The sequence below is a fragment of the Coturnix japonica genome, chromosome 1 (assembly GCF_001577835.2).
Source record: "Coturnix japonica isolate 7356 chromosome 1, Coturnix japonica 2.1, whole genome shotgun sequence".
NCBI lineage: Eukaryota > Metazoa > Chordata > Aves > Galliformes > Phasianidae > Coturnix > Coturnix japonica.
The window spans coordinates 110,455,439-110,461,138 of NC_029516.1; the positions used below are offsets into that span (position 1 = coordinate 110,455,439).

General features: G+C 37.8%; 1 long non-coding RNA gene across 1 annotated transcript; it reads left to right on the top strand.

Moving 5' to 3' along the window:
- The first annotated feature begins 4,087 nt into the window (after positions 1 to 4,087).
- LOC107325687 lies at positions 4,088 to 5,349 on the top strand. Its single transcript, XR_001559743.2, has 3 exons — positions 4,088 to 4,158; positions 4,892 to 5,082; positions 5,173 to 5,349. It is a non-coding gene; the product is annotated as an uncharacterized LOC107325687 (long non-coding RNA).
- The last annotated feature ends 351 nt before the right edge of the window (positions 5,350 to 5,700 follow it).

Here is a 5,700-nt window from a genome sequence, read left to right on the forward strand (position 1 = left end):
GGACAGGTACTTGACAAAACTCATCTCCCAAAATCCCGTATTGCCTAGAAAATATCTGGATGCTATGGAAACATTGTGACAACATTTTACGGGCTGGTTCAGCCTGGTTCTGTGCCCAGTGGGGTGTAGGGATTTCACAACATCCACACCTCTGGAAAAGCGAAAAAGGGGATCCCCAAATAATTAAAAACAGCAGCAACAATCTGAGGAGAAACAAACTAATTTACTAAATATGGTATCAGAATGCAAGATAACACACTATAATACAATATAATTAGAACTGAAGCTAATAAATCAAATATGATGAGACAGTATCTGAAAGCTGTAGGCCTTACAGCAATATTGAAGTGACGTGCGCAGTTGGGATGGGAAGCAGTGAGGAGAGGCAAAGGAGAAGAGCAACCAAGAGAAGAGTCTGATAAAGTGACCTTGCCAGGAGTTCTGTCTCCTCTCTGACCGCAAAGCCCCCTGGGGAATGTAGTTCTTCTCTTCTGGGCAGGTACCCAGAACTGGAGCATTAACACTTTAACTCCCAGGGCACTACATGATGTTATGATGCGGAATACCAGTAACCAAAAATCATAAAACCATGACACACTGTATACTTGTTTCAGCGATTCCTCAAAATTTTCCCACTAATTTAAAAGAAACTCCTCCTTTTTCTTTTTCTTTTTCTTTTTACTTTCTTTTTTCTTTTTTCTATATAATAAGTAAAATCTTTTTGTGTGCATGTGTGTCAGGTCCTTGAGATTTCTCACTGACAAAGCAACCTCTGAGCTCAAAAGCAGTAGCCAACTGCTAGGTATCGCCTTGTAAGCTATGGCGGGCTCCATACAGAGAGTCATCTGACAAGGGATGGTGAATCCCATAGTGTAGGTTCACACAGATTTACTACCTTGGATTTAGAAACAGTATACATGCTTTTGCATCAATCAGTCAGTGAAGGCTACTATGCACTAAATGTCTGTAAGCAGTGACAAAGTCCACCCTGTCTCTTTTCCAAGACCAAGCAAGAACAGGCAACCAGACCAAACAATTCATTCTTTCATCTCTTCAGAGAATTTCAGTGTTGAATAGGAAACAGTCTGTCTATAATGATCTCCTGAAAATAAAATACAATTGAAACCCCTTATTCAGAGTAAGCTTTTAAATGATTTTAAGCATTATTGCAAATTGCCCTAAAGACATCTTAGTATGACATGGCATACATTTGTTGCCCGTGACATTTATTTTAATTCCTGCTGCATGACAGCTTGCCTTAGTATCTGCAGTGTGATTTGAGAATGGAACAAAGCGCAAACAAATGTTAATGTGCCATATGCAAACAACATTTAAATTTGCTGTTGGCAGCGGAATTCAGAGCGTTATTCAGGAAAATTCCAGCCATGACCCTTATCAAAAATGTCAGTCTGCAGTGAAGTACTTGCATCTATATAAAAATAAATAAATCTGCGTGCTTTTTAAAATTAGCTTTGATTGGGATATTGGTTTTGTTCCTGTTTTTGTTCTGTTTAAGTTTTGCTTTACTTACAGCTACTTACATGATCTTGAAATATATCAGATTTATTAACAAAGTACTGAATTGTATGTTTTATACTGTTTTCAAGATGGATTTCATCCACTGCAATGATTACAGAGCAAGAAATTAAATTCACTTTTAATTTCAGAATTTTACATAGCATATGAAACAAGTTCTCTCAGAGACTAATGCTGGTAGGAAAGAATCTTTGCTTATACAAATAGACTTCTAAGTAGAAATGAATCAATTCATCAATTTTTTAAAAGTGAGACTTTTCAGAAGGAGTGTTGAGTTAAATGCAACATGTCTGTGTATTTGAGTGAGAAGGGATCAGGGAATAAGAGAGGCAGAGTGCACCAAGAGGGGTATGCTTAGCCACAGTCCATGTAATCATCCTGTACAGGAATTATTCTACAAGAAAAATCAGATGAATTAACACTCTGATTGGTAAGTCTGATTTCTGATGAAAGTTTATTTCCAGGAGAAAATCTGTTGGAACTGCAAAATAAGTCTTGAAATAGAAGACCTAATATTATAATATAGCCAGCAAAATATACAGTCCCTAATGTTTTCTAATAAGACTGAAGCAATTTGTTCTGATAACCTCAAATAACAATATAGATCACGGTCCACAGTATTTAATATAATGAATGCTGAACTTAGACAGCAAACTCCTGGGGAAACTGTGGATGAGGATAAGCAGATGTAGCACTCCTTTCTCATCAGGAAGCAATGGGGAGGTCCCCAAAGAGCTCAGCCCTGACTCTTCTCTGGTAGTGAGGAGGATACCAGCACATCCGTAATGTGTAGTCTACTGGGTGTAACTATTATACCAAAATGGTCAAACACTAATCTGATGTCATCAAAACAAAAGTTTTCAGTCTTGCTGAAACAGAATGTAAACGTTAACATTAGGATCCAAGGAATCAGCATAAAGCTGCATCAGAAGAAGTTCGGACTAGATTTTAGGAAAAGGTTCTTTGCTGAGAAGGTGGTCAGGTTCCCTAGGGCACTAGTCATGGCACCAAGCCTGCTGGTGCTTGGACAATGCTCCGACATATGGTTGAATTTTTAGGTAGTACTGTGTGGAAACAAGAGTTGGACTCTATGATTCCTGTGGGTCCCTTCCAACCCTAGACTGGTTCTAGGATTCTGTGGTTTTTCCCAGTGGCTTTTTATGATGCTATGTCATATATAGCTTTTCGATCATTCAATATTGTCAGCACTATATACATGAGTGTATGTGCCCTGTGAGTGTGCCTGTGTGGCCAGAAAACTCTTTCTTCAAGGGTTTTTCAGTTAGCAATAACAGCTTATAATTACCTCTCCTTGGTCAGATACTTCTAATGTTTTTTTTCAATACAAAATAAAATGCAGCCGGCACATTTAGTTCCATAAATATTCATCATCGGTATCTGTATAATGTTTATTTCTAACTGGCTGTTCTGGGAAGAAGGATATTTATTTATGTGTTCTGTATTCATCAGTGCTGTGGCACTATAAATTAGTCTTTAAAAACTGGAAAGTTTTGTACAGTTCGGGTGGACTTCGGTCATATTGTGGTGGAAGTCTAATCACATTTTAAGTTGTTTTGCTGCATTGGTTTTACTAAAGTGATTTTTCTGTTAGGACAAAGATGGTGAATTGGTGTTCAGTGTTATCGTTCCACATAAATCCACAACATCCTAACAGATACAGTTTTTGATCTTTAAGTCTGTGGCTGATGAATTCATTTTCATGAAGCAGATCAGCACAGCTGAACACAAGATGACCTGAGTTTGCTGATCAGAGGATCTCAGACAAAAGAGAACCTCACAGCTGGCAGAATTTGAAATCCTAATATTACCATCAAATAATCTTAACTTTGCCTTTTTATCCCAGAAATAGGGCAGTTCTAAGCACTGTTAAGAAATACATAAGAGAACAGCAGCAGGGTTCAGACACTAGTTCCAATACTTGGAACTGATACTGCTGCCTTCCCACTGACAACATGCCAATGACAGCACTTGCTAGGCTTGTACAAGTCTCAAAAAAAGAAATCCTCTGGTCACTGCAAGAGAAATACTTTCAGCCTCTAGCTACTGAGGCTGACATAAATAGAAGTGCCTAAAAAAAAGATAGAAAGTTCATTTATAGCTATGTTATTACCATATTTGGTCTGAATATATACAAAGCAAATCCAGTTTAATTAAAGGTAATAAAAGAGCATTAGAAAAGTTTTACTTCCTGCAGAAAGAAGCTCATAACAGTGGTTAGAGTTGTAGTCAAATGTGCAGTCTACCCAAACAGTTAAACAGAAATTTTATATCTCATCCACAAATACTTTAAAATTGGTAAGAATTACTTCATGTGAGAGCTGATCTCTGGTTTACTCCTTTTCCTGTTCACAGCAGCATCACTATGCACTGTTCAGAGTTCCCTTGCTTGAAACTTACATTGACTCTTGAGAGTACTGTGCTATTAAATTCTCATGGATTTCACTCTCTCATTTATTTGCAACCATTGCAATCCCTCTTTGCTCATCTTATCGGGCAACTATATTTGATCTGTATGTAGGACCCACCCACCATACAGTCATTGTGACAGCAGAATGCTGCTTGACCTCTTCTGAGAAGAGCTACACAACACTCAGCTTTCAGGTCACTTAACAAGGGCCTGGACAAGCTTTATACTTTGAAGCCTTGTGCAGGAATTGGAGGGAGTGTCAGTGAAAAGAATGAAGTGTGAACCTCCAGTTTCTTTCACACTGTGAAAAGGCCAAGGCCTGTTTTAGCTGTACAGCATATTAAATTATTTAGTTCAATTGTTGCTTATAATGATCTCAAAGAGTTTTATATGCATAGTTCTTTCCAAAACAATGCATGTGTTGCAGCATAATCTGTACTTTTGAAATTTATTTCAAAACTCTGCAGTGTTTCACATCTTTACTGCTCCAGCCAGATAGAAACAAATAGCCAAAGTTTGCTGGAGTTCTCTATTATCCTCTACCCAATCAGAATGCATCAGATGTCATCACTTACAATCTAGTAAAAAACAGTCATATAGCACAACTCTCTTGTATGACTGTAAATCCCAAGTTTATTAAAATAGGTGAAGAATGAAAAGCAATTATTGAAATCACAACGCAGATATTTGGCTGCAATAGATTCCACATCTCATGATATCTCATGACATTGTTTTTACTAAGTGATCTGAGACTCCTGCAAGTAAAAAAAATGCCTGCTCTGTCGTGCCTCAGTCTTTAGGAAGACTGCTCAAGCAGTCCTTTGGAAAGCATGTAAGAAAAGCAAGGTGTCTGGGGAGTTATCCTCCATTATGAAAAGAAAGAAACTGTCTCTTGTTCAGAGAGTAACATTCATTCATCTCTCACAGAGCTCACCTTTAACCACGTGGGAGCTGAAGGCACAGAAAGCTGTTCTTCTCACCTCAACTAGGTGAGCAGGGATGTACCTTAACAATGACCTTTGGCTCATCAGACCTGGTATGCACAGAATGGGAGATGGGTGACTTGCATCCTGTTCTCACAGGATGTATGTGTCTTTTGTTCAGAACTTGTGCTTCTAGTAAGTGCTTTTGATTGCTTTTTTATAACACAGCCACTGATTTTTCATATTCCACTGAACTTCACACTGAACTCTATCTTCAGTCTACAGGATGTATAAATTGGTGGCTTGATCGGGGAGCAATCTGGTACCTGATATTTGTGAATAAGGATGGAAGAAGATCCCTGAAAAGCTTAATTTTGAGACAAAAATAAACAGGAAGACAACCTCATAGTTAATGGAGGTGGGGAAATGATGAATAAAACTAGTGAAAGCAGTGGGAAACTATTTCCATGGACAGCTGCTTATTTGCACCACTTCTCATGAGACACTTTTAGACACATTTTTGTGAGCACGAAGAAAAAAGTAGTGGTTCAAGGATTTCTTCTCAGATTGGAGGATTTGTTGTAGGAAGGGAATAAGACTCCTGCTTCTCACTTGATTAACTGAGAAAAACATATTTGAAAAGTCTATTTTTGGATGTGACCAAGGCCTCCCTAAAGCTATTAATCAGTCAGAATCAATCTTTTCTCTTGGATTGCAATTACTACTTTCTATATTTAAAGGAAACATATTTAGATTTATTTCACCATCTCAGGGAAAAAAAAAATAAATATCTTAGATTTTGGGGGATCACAA